Source organism: Heloderma suspectum, chromosome 2, assembly GCF_057233095.1.
Source record: "Heloderma suspectum isolate Gila_16-S chromosome 2, 16-S_ref, whole genome shotgun sequence".
Lineage (NCBI taxonomy): Eukaryota > Metazoa > Chordata > Lepidosauria > Squamata > Helodermatidae > Heloderma > Heloderma suspectum.
This window is the reverse complement of record NC_139459.1, coordinates 227,874,986-227,890,512: the sequence shown is the minus strand read 5'-3', so window position 1 is coordinate 227,890,512 and position 15,527 is coordinate 227,874,986. Positions and strand designations below refer to the sequence as shown.

General features: G+C 43.8%; 1 protein-coding gene across 1 annotated transcript in view; it reads right to left on the bottom strand.

Moving 5' to 3' along the window:
• Nucleotides 1-4,097, bottom strand: part of COX10 (cytochrome c oxidase assembly factor heme A:farnesyltransferase COX10) — a 169,132-nt gene extending 165,035 nt beyond the window's left edge. The window contains exon 1 of the mRNA XM_084838344.1: nt 3,968-4,097. The gene's annotated coding sequence lies outside the window, so the exon portion shown is untranslated. The remainder of the gene's footprint in view (nt 1-3,967) is intronic.
• Between the last annotated feature and the right edge of the window lie 11,430 nt (nt 4,098-15,527).

Below are 15,527 nucleotides of genomic sequence, written 5' to 3'. Positions count from 1 at the left end.
GGAACAAGCAGTTTCATTTATTTAACAGGCTTTTTGGTACTCTTGTATAAGTAATTCAGATAAAACATACCTATTAATATTACTTTTTATATAAGAGATGCACGTTCTCTTAAAAGAACACAAATATTTAGCTGAAAAGTTAATACCACCAGTCCGGTAGGTGGGGGAAAAACACTTCTAGACACAAAAACACTTAAATCAAGGAGCAAGGACGATAGTGGGAAAACATAAATGCTTCTACATAACCTTTTTTCTTTATTCATCAAGAATCAGCATATTTCAGTTAAAATTTACATTGTTGCAGGGCAGGTGTTTCAAATGGCAGCAGAAGAACAAACCAAAAAAGGCAATATGAGACTTAACTGCAGCATCAGCTAAGGAAGTTGTGTGCTTTACCATTCTAGCCCAATTACCCTTTTCCTAACACTTTAAGCAGTACAACTATGAATTCATGTATAGATTGGAAGTCAACTTCTCCCCTACCCCAACGCTAATTACGATCCTGCAAAAGAGACACAGATTGCCTTTTAAATCAAGTTAACCCTGGGAGAGGAGAGGGGAGTGCAAAGAATAATAATTTTAAACAAAGAAATGAGGGGTCATTAGCTGCTTCCTGTGATTTTTAACAAATGCTCTCTGTCACAACTTCAAGGCAGAGGATGTCTGTGTTTAACAGCCTGATCCAATGCAGAGTTAGGTGCACCCAAGTCTATCGATTTCAATGGGCTTCGGTTGTCTAGCTCCACCTAGGCTATTCTCTGAGTTCCTATCAAAATATAAGCTGTTATTGTTAGTATGTGTGTTTGTTAGTATACGTGTTTTATTGTTAGTGTGTATTGTTAAAACCCTGATTTCAGGAAAACAGGAGGGAGAAAAAGAGTGTGTGTATACGATTAACTAGTGTTGAATAAAACATGAATACCTGCAGAATGGGCATCAACTAAAAAGGAGGCAAGGGAAATATGAAGGTACTTCATAACTCCCTACCTCAGTCTTGTTATCACATGCACCAAACTGATCATACAGTTGCAAGGTGGCCTTCTCGGAAATAAACAAATAAACCCACAGACATACAAGGAAAATCTACAGAACATTTGCAAGACAATATTGAAATGGCAAAATTCTTCTTAAAAGTCAATACTGCCAAAAAAAAAAAAAGTTGAACTATTACTAAATACAGCATTTTGCTACTTGTTGAGAGAGCTTGGCCAAATATTTGCATCTCTGTGCACCTCACCACCTCCAGTTTTATTCTGTTCCTTTTGCAAAGCCTTAATGGGACAGTGAATAGTGCTAAATGAAAACTTTAAATATTATGACTACTATTATTTTCCTGTTTTTTTCTATCTGAAAGAGCAAAGAGGAGCAGTTAGCTATTAATAAATGCATCATGTGGGAACTGCAGCAAGATCATTTGTACTCAGAATTACCTGGCTAAAAGTTGACTACTTTTATACAGCCATATCTGAAGAGATGGAGGCAACTATCCTTCTATTCTGCACCTCCAAATTCCTGAAGTGTGTATTTACTCTTGCCATCTGAACATTCGCTCTTCAAAGACCTCTTGCAATCTGGCTTCTGCCCTCTACATTCCACTGAAACTATTCTAACTGAAATCACTGATCTGCCAAATCCAGAATTCTCTACTCTATCCTCATCCTCCCTGATCTCCTTCCTGCCTTTGATACAGTTAGTTGCCCTCTCTTGCTTCATGCCCTAGATTTCTGTGACTCTATTGTCATCTAACTGCTCATTCAACATGTTAATAAAAAGACGCTCTTCCTCTGCATTCCCCTGTCTATCAAGGCCCCATTCTCTCTCTCTCTCTCTACACAACATCTTTGAGTGACCTCATCAAAACCCAGGGCTTTCAGTACCTCCTATATACAGATGACATCGAGCATGTGCATGCTCCCCCCCACCCCTAGAACTCCCCCCATAATACGATCCCTTATCTCCATCACCAGATATTTCTGCTTAGATATTTCACCATCAACTCAATCTCAGCATATGTCCAAAACCAAACTTCTCATCTTTCCTCACAAGTTTTTCTTTCCTCATATAATCCCTATATCTATTGACAACGACACTGTGCACCCTATTCCTCTCCCCGAGTCCCCCCGGGTCAAAGTTCTGGTTCATACTCTAGTAATCTCCTGCTTTGATGACTGCAACTGTCCCATCCCTGGCTTCTATTGCCATCTCAAGAGAACCCTGCCACTGATTCTCACTCCTGCAATTCCATCACTCACAGTCATTCAAAGGTTCCTGCTCCCTCAAAAAGATCCACCTTTAGCTCCTGACTGACCATTACACCTGGACTAGCCTTCCAGAACAGTGATGGTGCCACTCTAAATTCCTTCAAACACCCCCAAACCCACTTTTTCCTTGAAGCAGCCCCTACTAAATCTAAGATCTACTAAATCTAAAATTTAGTACATATAAATGGAATGAATAGATATTCTTCCCCTGTTTATCTTTATTTGTGCTCATCATGAAGGGTCCTAATTCAGATACTGAGGTATGCCAACCAGTTCTAGATGAGGTTGTACTCCCCCTGAAGGGCCAAGTTCGTAGCTTGGTACTGCTTCTTGACCCAACCCTGCTCCTGGCACCTCAGGTGGAGGGGACAGTGAGAAGTGCCTATCAACTTTGGCTGATACGCCAGCTACACTCATTCCTGGAACATGTGGACCTGGTAATGGTGGTGCACATGCTGGTAACCTCTAGGCTTGATTTCTGTAATGCGCTGTACTTGGGGCTGCCTGTATATCTAGTTTGGAAACTCTGACTGGTACAAAATATGGCAGCCAGGTTGGTCTCTGGGACATCCCGTGGAGAGCATATTATACTGGTTTTTAAATCTTTACACTGGCTGCCAATTTGTTTCCATGTAAAATATAAAGTGTTGGTTCTCACCTTTAAGGCCTTACATAGCCTAGGTCCAAAGTACCTCCGGAAGCACCTCCTCCCCTATGTCCCAGTCTGCCACTTAAGGTCCTCTGAGGGTTATTTGCTGTGACTGCCTAATATGAGATTGGAAGCCACACGCCAGAGGACCATTTCTTTTGCCACCCCTAAGCTGTGGAATGACCTGCCAGTTGAAATACATCTGCTGACCTCTTTGAAGATTTTTAAGCAAGAATTAAAGACTCTATTATTCTGACAGGCCTTCCTTTTTTTAATTCCTTTTCGCTGATTACATAAGAGCCCTGCTGGATCAGACCAAGTGTCCATCTAGTCCAACATTCTGTTCACACAGTGGCCAACCAGCTGTCTAGCAGGAACCCACAAGCAGGGCATGAGCGCAACAGCACCCTCCCACCCATGATGGGAAACCTGAGAAAGATTTTTTTCACTATGCCTAGAGCAGCAAACAATTCTTGCCAATCACACTTTTTGACCAATACAAGGAAAGAGAAAATCAGAAAGTGGGGTGGGAGAAAAGATTTTGTGTGAGCAGAAGAATGAATCATTATATATTCCTTATGTAATTAATACCACCATCGGCCCTAGCTCAGTGGTAGAGTGCACGTGTTGCGTGCAGAAGGCTCCAGGTTCAATCCTCAGCATCACCAAGTAAAGACCTTGTCTGAGACCTGGAGAGCCTCTGCCCCTCAATATAGACCAGCCTTCTCCAAGTTGATGCTCTCCAGATGTGTAGAACTACAGCTCCCTTTGGCTGTGCCGGCCAGGGATGATGGGACTTGAAGCCCAACGCATCTGGGGGGCGCCAGGTTGGAGAAGGCTGATAGAGACCAGTGCTCTGACCTCGAGTCGCTCTTCCAAGTACTCAGAAGTACAGAGGAGACAGACGCAGAAGGAAAGCAGCATTTCCCCGACAACAAGCCCCAGCAACCCTCGCACAGCAAAGGCTCCAGCATCTATCCTCCGCCCTCCCCTTCCACCTAGAGACATCACCACCACCCTCCGGAGGCGGCCCCGGTTATTTCTCTGCTTTTGGTACCTGCGAGAGCCCGAGGCGGGGCGCGCTGTCAGAGGATCGGAGACCAGGGCTCGGCGCCCGCGCTGCCCTTCGCGTCCCTCAGCACGGCTTCCCGGACGCCGCCATTTCGGCCGGCTTGACCCCCCGCTCCAGATTCCGCTTCACTTCCGCGGAGCAAGGCGGGACTTCCGGGAGCGGCTGGAGAGCTGTCGCCTGGGCGCCTCGCGAGCGATCGAGCGGGAGAAGCGGAGGTTCTGGGAGAGATAGTTGCCCGAGGACGGCGGCTGCAGCAGCAGCGGGTTGTCACCTTCCTTTCCCCAGCAGGGCTTCTGTGTCTGCTTAAGTCTCGGGGCCACAGGTTTCTCTGGAGGGGTGGCTGGGAAGGGGAGCTCTGCCTGTTGAACTTCTGCCTCTGAGGCTGACGGCAGCACAGGAGAAAAGGGGACCACCCGGCTGTAGATCGCCAAGCAAATCCACAATAAGCTGGTTCCATTGTGTTAACTCAAGTAGCAAGCTGCAGGGCAGCCTTCCCCAGCCTGATGCCCTCTAGGTGTTCTGGACTACAACTCCCATCAATTTCAACTAGCATGCTCAGGAATCTGGGAGTTGTAGTCCAAAACACCTGGAGGGCATCAGGCTGGAGAAGCCTGCTGTAGAGGTTGGTGGTTACAGGGAACTTGTGAGAGAAGGCACAGCAACACAGAGACACGTTTTCATTTATTTTTTAAAATCTTGGCCTTCCTCCATGGAGCCCAAGACTACAGTCTTGATTTCCTATTATATAAGGTAATTTAGGCAGAGGTAGTAGCGATTGGCCCAAAGGCACCCAGTATACTTCATGTCCGAGCAAGGATTTGAACCCAGGTCTCCCCGGTCATTGTCATACACTATCCACAGCAGCTTTTGCATATCCCACCGCCAACCCTCATTCTGTACAGATCTCCCGCCACCCCCTTCTCAGATCTGTCTACTTGGGCTATACCAGGACAGTGTGTTATCATCCACTGACTTGGTTCACATGGTGGTCATGCCATGAATGCAGGATGGCACGAGTCCCTGGAACATAGCGCATGGGGCTGCACCCTGAGTCAGTTCTGTTTCCCAGAACCTGATTGGCCAGTACTAGCCAAACTCAAGATGGGAATGGATTTCAGACCCAAGGTTTTAGATGCGGGTCAAAAGAAGGAAAACCCCAGCTCCAGCATTGTGGATCAGGAAATGGGTTAGTTCAGAACATATTTGTCGATCCCCCCCCCCCCAAGCCCACTATTGATAGTAAGCTAGTTTAAAATCTATCTAAATTTAACAAATGGAAATCATTTTTTTAAAGGGCCAAGTGATCATTTATTATTAGGATAAGAAATATTGTTAGTTCAAAGTGAAGGACACTCTTCCCTAGTTTATATTTACAAAAACACAAGTTAAGACTAGGTGAAGATTCAGTGCCCTGCATTCCCATCTTGAAGAAAGGACATTCAATAAAAAGCCAAATCCATCAACCACAAAAGAAAAGAAAAAAAAGCAAGTTATACTGAATCTGAATAAGTTCCACTTGCTTAGAATTTCCTGGCATCAACAGTGTTTGGGGAAATTAATGCAGCCTTGCAAATACAAGTGGCTAGCCCACAAACATTTTAACCGCCCTGCCTGCCCCTCTGTACCTATGGTGGAATACAAGGAAAAGGCCACTTTTGTAAAGCTTTCCTTCCTGGTTTCCTGGAGATAATTATCACTTTCCATAGGCAACCAGGCAAGTGGTGATATGGTAGTTTTAATTAATCCACTGGCAAATGGACCTTTGCTTATTTATGATCAACTTTTAACCTGTATGCTGGCTTTCTAAATCTCTATCCTTAGTTGCCAGTTTTCTGAACTAAAAAGCCCCAGATATTATGGCCTTTCCTTAGAGGAAAGGGCCTTTTTTCCTCAACTCAAAACTGCTTTCTCCAGCAGCTTTTCTCCCTATGGGGAGAAAAGGACCTTGTGGGGTGGAGAAGTTTAGAATGGAAAAATGGCCCAAGGGGAAAGGAACAAGTCCCTCCTCCCCACTCATGGCTCAAGATTGCAACTACAGGCAAGGTAAAGTTACAATTGGCAGTCATGTGGCCTTTGGCCCTTGATGCTCCTTTAGCCCTCAGTTGCAATTTTTGTCTGACACTGGCATGTTTGCATTGTGTTGGTGGTTGTGATGTGAGATGTTGTTCTGGAATTCCATGGAGAGACTCAGGCAGGGAAATGGTCAGAAGCTTCTTTCTTTTGGACAGCCAAATAAACCAGTGATAGTTTCAGAATTGTAGACAGGCTGGAGGCTTGTGCATTTACCTTCCCTGGAGAGCTTTGAACTGGACTACAGACTCTTCTGGCTTTCTAGTGGAAAGCGGGAAGCAAAAAGCTGGGAACCTTGAATAACCTTTCCCCACTAGAATCTGCAGTTTATTTGGACATTTCTTACATTCATTAAGAATTAAGTGCTGAAATGAATCCCTGTTGAGAGGCTGTCGGGTTAAAACAAAAACCCGTTCTAAGAGAGAGAAGGAAAAATACCTCTTTCTGTGTAACTAACAATACAAGCCTGCAAAACTTGTGACCCACCAAGTCAAATGCGGCTATCACAGCTATGTATGTTAGCTCATCAAGGTCTCAATAAATGGCCTCCTTTTGCTGCCTTTCTGGAATTGCAAATATGAAGAGAGGGAGAGGGTGAACTACATTTGGCTTGATGTGTCATAAGGCGTGCAGCTCTGTGATAAAAGAGCTATGTGCAATTGCAGTTCCAACATCCTATGACGGCCAAGGCAAGAGGAAGGACAACCTGGCATCAATCATAGTGAAAAACGGATGGGAGCGAGGTGTAACATTGCCCTGGAGTTATTTTGAGTGGGAAAACCCCCAAGGGGAAAAGGTTCAGCACCTTCCATCCACCTGTCATTCTTCATCTATGATTGACGTAGGCGGGCCTTGCCTGGCTGCTTTTTGTTTAAAAGGCTGCTGAAGGAGGACAGCTGGGAGGTCATACCCCTTCCCTCCCAGCATCTTTCTATTTGTTTTTGTTTTGTTCAAAGAAGCCATGAGGGGTCCCAGTTTGAATCAGGGCCACAAACATGGGGGAAGAGGATTTTAATCCACCACCCATACTGCAGTCCCATTGCAAATTGCCCTTCACCCAAATTGCTCTTAGCCACAGAAGGTGAAACTTACAGGCACAATATGAGGTGCCTGTATACTTTTCCCTCTGTGGCTTATAGGATCTATTTGCAATAGGGTTGTGGCACACAGGGAAAGGGTTAAATCTCCTATGACCCATGCCTCTGATCCAAATCACACACCCGTGGCTGCTTTTGTCGGGGTGGAATTAAAGACGTTGGAACTGCAATTGCACATCTCCAGTGACACATCTAGCTTGCCCCTTAGTCTCCAGAACACTCAAAGCTGAGACCAGGGTTGCTTGCTTGTATGTTTTTCTTTATGTATCGTATATCTCTAGTAAAATCCCTGGATGATTACATTTAAAAAAGCTGAAAATTCAGTAAGTGGGCCTGGAGCATTCCAGGCCCCTGCGCTTCTCCCTTCCTTCCCCCAGTGGCTATAGTCCTCCCTGATGTATAGGGGGAGCAGCAAGTTTGGTAGGGCCCTTGGCAGCCCTCCCAAGTGGGGCCCTCACCACCAGGAGAGCCCCCCTGCAGGCGGCGGAGACCCTGCAGGTGGTAGAGCAAGTGAAGTCCCCCATCACCACCAGCACAAGAGTGCTGGACATGGCAAAATCCTTCCCCCAGGCAGCAACAGTGAGGCCATCAGCAGCTCCAATTGCTTCCCCTTACTCTGCTACTACTGCGCCCACCATTTCAGTTCCCCTACAATGTCTTGGGTTCCTTCACAGTGCCTAAGCATCCCCAGAAAGCATGGGGGGGTAAAATAGTGGGTGCAGCAGTAGTGCTTGTTGGGGAGACCAGCTTTTTTGTTGCTGCTGGTGCCCAGTTCAACAAGGGCAGGGGAGGGAAGAGAAGGGGAGATGGGGTGGTGACTGATGGGCTCTTCAAAGTGCTTGGGCTATCAGCAAAGGCCCAAGAATGCTGACCATTGACACTGGGCCTTCTTTTTACTCTCATTTATTTATGTACTTAAGTTTCCTTTCTCCAAATCAGAAAAGAGACCCCATGATTCCGAGTCCAAACAACTCTTTGCTTTCCCCAGGTCATACAGTTGTTGTTGTTGTTGTTCAGTCGTTCAGTCGTGTCCGACTCTTCGTGACCCCATGGACCATAACACGCCAGGCCTTCCTGTCCTGAGCACTCTCCTGGAGCGTGCTCAAGTTCATATTAATTGCATCGGTGATGCTATCTAGCCATCTCATCCTCTGCCGTCCCCTTCTCCTTTTGCCTTCAGTCTTTCCCAGCATCAGGGTCTTTTCCAGAGAGTTTTCTCTTCGCATTAGGTGGCCAAAATATTTGAGCTTCAGCTTCAGTCCTTCCAATGAGCACTCAGGGTTGATTTCCTTTAGGATTGACTGATTTGACCTCCTAGCAGTCCAGGGGACTCGTAAGAGTCTTCTCCAGCACCACAGTTCGAAAGCATCAATTCTTCAGCGCTCAGCCTTCCTTATAGTCCCGCTCTCACAGCCATACATTACTACTGGGAAAACCATAGCTTTGATTAGACGGACCTTTGTCGGCAAGGTGATGTCTCTGCTTCTTACTATGCTGTCTAGGTATGCCATAGCTTTCCTCCCAAGGAGCAAGCGTCTTTTAATTTCATGGCTACAGTCACCGTCTGCAGTGATCTTGGAGCCCAAGAAAGTAAAATCTGTCACTGCTTCCATTTCTTCCCCTTCTATATGCCAGGAAGTGATAGGGCCAGATGCCATGATCTTCGTTTTTTTAATGTTGAGTTTCAAACCAGCTTTTGCACTCTCCTCTTTCACCCTCAACAAGAGGCTCTTGAGATCCTCTTCGCTTTCTGCCATTAGGGAGGTATCGTCTGCATATCGGAGGTTGTTGATAATTCTCCCAGCAATCTTAATTCCGACCTGTGATTCATCCAACCCAGCGTTTCTCATGATGTACTCTGCATATAAGTTAAATAAGCAGGGTGACAATATGCAGCCTTGTCGTACTCCTTTCCCAATTTTGAACCACTCGGTTGTTCCATGTCTGGTTCTTACTGTTGCTTCTTGACCCTTGTACAGGTTTCTCAGGAGACAGGTAAGGTGGTCTGGTACTCCCATCACTTTAAGAATTTGCCACAGTTTGTTGTGATCCACACAATCAAAGGCTTTAGCGTAGTCAGTGAAGCAGAAATAGACGTTTTTCTGGAATTCTCTTGCTTTCTCCATGATGCAGCGAATGTTGGCGATTTGATCTCTAGTTCCTCTGCCTCTTCGAAACCCAGCTTGTACTTCCGGTAGTTCTCGGTTTGCATACTGCTGAAGCCTAGCTTGTAGGATTTTGAGTATCACCTTGCTGGCATGTGAAATGAGTGCAATTGTATGGTAGTTTGAACACTCTTTGGTGTTGCACTTCTTTGGAATTGGAATGTAAACTGACCTTTTCCAGTCTTGCGACCATTGTTGAGTGTTCCAAATTTGTTGGCATATTGAATGCAGCACTTTAACAGCATCATCTTTTAGGATTTTAAATAGCTCAGCTGGAATACTGTCATCTCCGCTAGCTTTGTTGTTAGTAATGCTTCCTAAGGCCCACTTGACTTCACTCTCGAGGATGTCCGGCTCAAGTTCAGTGACCGAACTATCATGGCTATCAGGGACATTCAGATCTTTCCTGTATAGTTCTTCTGTGTATTCTTGCCACCTCTTCTTAATCTCATCTGCATCTGTTAGGTCCCTGCCTTCTTTGTCCTTTATCATGCCCGTCTTTGCACAAAACGTTCCCTTGAGATCTCCGATTTTCTTGAAGAGATCTCTAGTCTTTCCCATTCTGTTGTTTTCCTCGATTTCTTTGCATTGTTCATTTAAGAAGGCCTTCTTGTCTCTCCTTGCTATTCTCTGGAATTCTGCATTCAGTTGGATATATCTTCCCCTTTCTCCCTTGCTTTTCGCTTCCCTTCTTTCCTCAGCTACTTGTAAAGCCTCATCAGACAGCCACTTGGCTTTCTTGCATTTTTTTTTCTTTGGGATGGATTTCGTTGCTGCCTCCTGAACAATGTTATGGACCTCCGTCCATAGTTCCTCAGGCACTCTGTCTATCAGGTCTAATCCCTGAAATCTATTCGTCACCTCCACTGTATATTCATAAGGGATATGATTGTGGTCATACCTGAATGGTTTAGTGGTTTTCCCTACGTTCTTCAATTTAAGCCGAAATTTTGCAACAAGAAGCTCATGATCTGAGCCACAGTCAGCTCCAGGTCTTGTTTTTACTGACTCTATAGAGCTTCTCCATCTTTGGCTGCAAAGGACATAATCAATCTGATTTCGATACTGACCACCTGGTGATGTCCATGTGTAGAGTCGTCTCTTGTGCTGTTGGAAAAGAGTGTTTGCTATGATCAGCGTGTTGTCTTGGCAATACTCTATTAGCTTTTGTCCTGCTTCATTTTGTGCACCAAGGCCATGCCTGCCTGTTATCCCAGTGATTTCTTGACTTCCTACTTTAGCATTCCAATCCCCTATGATGAAGAGGACATCTTTTTTTTGGTGTTAGTTCTAGAAGGTGTTGTAGGTCTTCACAGAACCGATCAACCTCCGCTTCTTCAGCATCAGTGGTTGGGGCATAGACTTGAATTACTGTGATGTTGAATGGTTTGCCTTGGATTCGTACTGAGATCATTCTATCATTTTTAAGATTGTACCCCAGTACTGCTTTTTCCCACCCTTTTGTTGACTATGAGTGCTACTCCATTTCTTCTAAGGGATTCTTGGCCACAATAGTAGATATGATGGTCACCTGAATTAAATTTGCCCATGCCTGTCCATTTCAGTTCACTGCTTCCCAAGATGTCGATGTTCAATCTTGCCATCTCATGTTTGACCACCTCCAGCTTACCTTCATTCATTGATCTGACATTCCAGGTTCCTAAACAATATTGTTCTTTACAGCATCGGATTTTCTTTTCACCACCAGACACATCCACAGCTGAGTGTCCTTTCGGCTTTGGCCCAGCCGCTTCACTCTTTCTGGCACTACTTGGAAATACCCTCTGTTCTTCCCCAGTAGTATATTGGACACCTTCCGACCTGAGGGGCTCATCTTCTGGCGTCATATCTTTTAGCCTTGTGATACGTGAAAACCCATGGGGTTTTCTTGGCAAGAATACTGGAGTGGATTGCCATTTCCTTCTCCAGTGGACCACATTTTGTCAGAACTCTCTGCCATGACCTGTCCGTCTTGGGTGGCCCTGCACGGCATAGCTTATGGCTTCACTGAGTTACGCAAGCCCCTTCGCCACAACAAGGCAGTGATCCATGAAGGGGGTCATACAGTTGGGATGCACTATTTTTCCTTACTTTCTACTGCTGCAAAGGAGATTTTCTTCTGTGAAAGTCATTGCTGCTTTTGAAGAGTGGCAAGTTCTGCAATATATTTTCAGTTTCCTGCTTGACTTTGATAGTTTAATACTAACGTTCTGTTATAGTTCAAGGTCAGACATAATTTTTGGAACAACTTTTTTGAGAAGTCTATATTTTACTTAGCTAATTACTGTTACGTGCAGTTTTTATTGCACATGTTTCAGTGGCTGCTATATAAACAACCGATTCCAGTTTGTGTTGTTTCAGGGTGATATGCGATATTTAACAATGGGAGTCCCATTAATGTTAATTATAACCACATATTAACAGCATTATGCAGTCTTCTTTCCTATTAGTCCAAATCATAAATATGACTGGAGCGGCTTAATTAGGTTTCTGTAGTCAAATATAGTGGCTTCATATGATAAAGGGCAAATTTGTAGGCTGAATATGGTTCTCGAAACCACCCTCTCTTCCTTGTGAGATAAAACAACAAGGCCCCTTACTCAATTGATTTGTTGTCAGAAAATGATATAAAGTCCTACTGTAAAAATACAAAAATGTTGCTTGCTTCGTAGAATGTGTCATTGATGTTATCACCCCACAGAGATTTGGCATATTTTCCAGTGCTGGATTTAAAAAGGCCAAGCACAAAATAAATGGGGGAGGGGGGCACCTGCTGTTACTGTGGTAACCTTTTTACAGATCACTTCAGAAATGTACCTGCCTGGCTATTTCATTTAGTACTATTCCATAGTGAGGAAACAGGATAGTGCATAGTTTTAGTTCTGTTCTTCCAGTCTAGTTTGCTTAGTTCAGTGGTATCTGTATACCTGAGTGTGTGATACAAAGAGGGATGCTCACGACTAAAATAAATGAAATGTATGTGAAGTAAAGGGCCATGGCACCACTGAAGACTCTTGACATCAATAGGTTCTTTCTACTGATTGCTAAAGGTGATACTGTGTTCCCAAAATCTACTTTCATACCAGTTAATTTCAAATATGGCTGATTAAAAAAAACAAAAAACTTCTATCCGTCCATCCATCCTGCTGTGCCAACACCCAATCTATCCATTTCCATCAGTGTACACGCTGTCCATCCTTGTCCGCACATGTTTCATCTGTTTACACATGGACACTCTACATCTATTCAGTCCTGTCTAAATGCACTTCATTCATGTCTCAATGCAGTTCATCCACTGACTTCTATCTGCATATACTCTGTCCCTCCCTGCTTTTTATCCAACTTCATCAATGTACTCCATCCATCCATCCATCCATCCCTATTTTAGGATGAATTTAAATCACTGTTTGAGTGGCTGCTAACACATGATAAGCTTATTGTATCCCAGTGTGCCTACTGTTGCCATCATTCATGTGATGGAAAAGCTCTGTCTGTGATAGCTGATCTCCAATGGTGATTTCAAGCAACGAAGATATTACGCAATAATTATCACACAAGAAACATATCCTGTGAATTTTTCCTTAGCTAGATACTAGCTTCGTCTGTGTCTGCATACAACCTAATTGCTCTATCATCCTATGACATCTATAAACCCAGAGTATTTCTGAATGATCTTCTATTTATATTTCGTCTCCTCCAAACAGTATTTCTGATTTGGCAGGGGTGGGGGGAATCATCTCTTCAGTACAACAGAGCATCTTAAGCCCCTTCTAGATGATCATTTCATTGACCACATGCATTTTCCAATCTAGTACAATGTTACAGAAAAATAAATCCCAAAATTCGAACATCACTTTTTGTCACTGAAAATATGAGATCCCACCCCACACATACACTGGATATGAACTGTCCCTCATTTAACAGCTAGAGAAACTACATGTAAGGGTATGAGTGACTGACTTACAAGAGTAATATTGCTCCAAAGCCTTGTAATTCAGCATGGTGATGTTATTATATTACTGATCCAAGGGTTCCATAAATAATCCTTTTTATGGTTCTGAGGACACCCAAGGTCAAATTAGGAAGAGCTGTTTGCTGAAGGGGCATGATTTCATATTGGAGCAACTGAGTTACTTACGTCCTTTTGTTGCAAAAAAAAAAAAAAATCCTAGAATATGGACAAGATTCTCTGTGTTCTGACAAGTCACTCATTATTTTCATCACCCAGATGATAATTTTTTTCAATTTACTCTATGAAGTTTTTTCTATTTAATATATTAAAGTTTATACTCTCCTACTACTCCCCTGCAACACAGCCTGAGTGCTACAAAATGTTGTGTCCAGATAAAGTTTGAAAAACTCCAGGACCAACAACTTTGCTCTGACTGTGCATGGAGTTGATTCCTCCCCTGCTGCCTAGCAAATATTGTGCTCGGAATGATTTAATGTTTGGTTTTGTAATGAAGTCATGATCATAATATGAACACTACCTAAAGCCCCAGAAGATAATAGAACAAATCTCTGTTAATACAGAAGAAAGCAGTACGTTCTTCTGTAAAGCTCTGGACAAGGAATCTTCATGAATGATACTAAGCTAGGGAAGAACCTAAGAACATCACTCGCACTTTCTTCCTTATGCCTCTCTTATTCCATAGAAACTCTTGACAGCGGGGAATAAAATTAATAAATGTTGTGTCAGGAAGTTGAGATATCTACTGTGGTTCAGAAGGGCACATTTTTAAGGACAGTGGTTGCCATAATGGCACTTTTAGAAATGGAAGAAGGCCATAGTAGTCGAAAGACTTGCTCCCAAATTCTTCCACTTAAACCTCTGAAACTTTATTCCAGAGTAAGCTGCTTGGAAATTGTAGCTTAAAAATCAGAACCTGGACTTGAGAAACCCCATTTTAAGCCCATTGCATCCATTACTATGACCACTTCCCATGAGTAAGGTTCCTTTTTAAGAACCAATGTAGTTATAGGTTCTTGAAGTATTCCAAAGATCATCTACTCTGACTGAGATGCACATGCACCACAGTAAGACAGGGTACTTCATAGCCAATAACTTCATGGTAGTGAGCCAGTGTAGTGTACAAATGATGGGAGTTGAGTCCAATACATCTGAAGGGCAGCAGCGTGGTTTAGAATGTCATACTAAGACCAGGTAGACCCAGGGTCAAATCCCTGCTCATTCATGAAGCTCCCTGAATGACCTTTGGGCTAGCCACGATCAGCTTAAAATAGGTAAGTTGGCGGGGGAGTCATCTATGCTGTTTAGAGCTCTTTGGAAGGTTGGGATAAAAACAATATAATAAGTATTGAAGATTTATCCATATGGTTCAGGTTGCAGTGTGCCATAAACAGAAGAGTCTAATCTGTGTTGTGCAATGGGTATATCTGTAGAAAATGATACAAGCAATGCCATGTGCTAAAGGGGAAGGTAAAATACTCCAATGTAGAGTTGTTATCCACAGTGCCAGCCCCAGGTTTTTGAGGGCTCTTGAGCAAGACACCCTCAGTGGGCCCCCTCTCTCAGTAAGCCTACTTTCTCACCACCATTGTCACCAGCTGCTATTGCTCTTCATCTTCTTTCTCATCATTGCTACCACTTCCTTGCTTGAAGGCAAAGCGCTAAAGAACAAACAGACAGTGGTATCTCCTGCTCACCATCACCATTGTCTGGGTCAGAGGGAGAGGCAGGTGAACAAGCAGGTTGCAATGGTGAAGAGGAGGAGCAACTCCAGGGGGCTCCTGTCAGTGGGCCCCTGTTGAAGTGTGGGTCCTCGACAGCTGCCCAAGCATGCCTACCTTGGATGCCAGCTCTGGTCACCAGCATTTTGGCTTAAATAAAAATGGAAGCAAGTTAGGGGTGTTCTCAGGTGAAATATGTGAGAAATTTTGAGGAAAGTCAAAAGAATATCACTAAGATGAGCAACACTTACCAAGGTGATTTATTAGGGTAAACATCACATTTATCAAGGTGAACATTTATCTAATCACCCACAGGGATTTTGCACATTCCTATCAACACAACTCTATACATGTCTACTTGGAAGTAGGTCCCACTGAGCTCAATCGGGCTTACTCCTAAGTAAGTCTGTATAAGAGTGCAGTTTTAGTTGTCTCAGCAGATTTTACTTTAAATGAAATTTGGAGTCTTCAGGCAAAACATCTTGGGATTTTGAGGTAAACCAAAAGAGTTTCACTAGCATA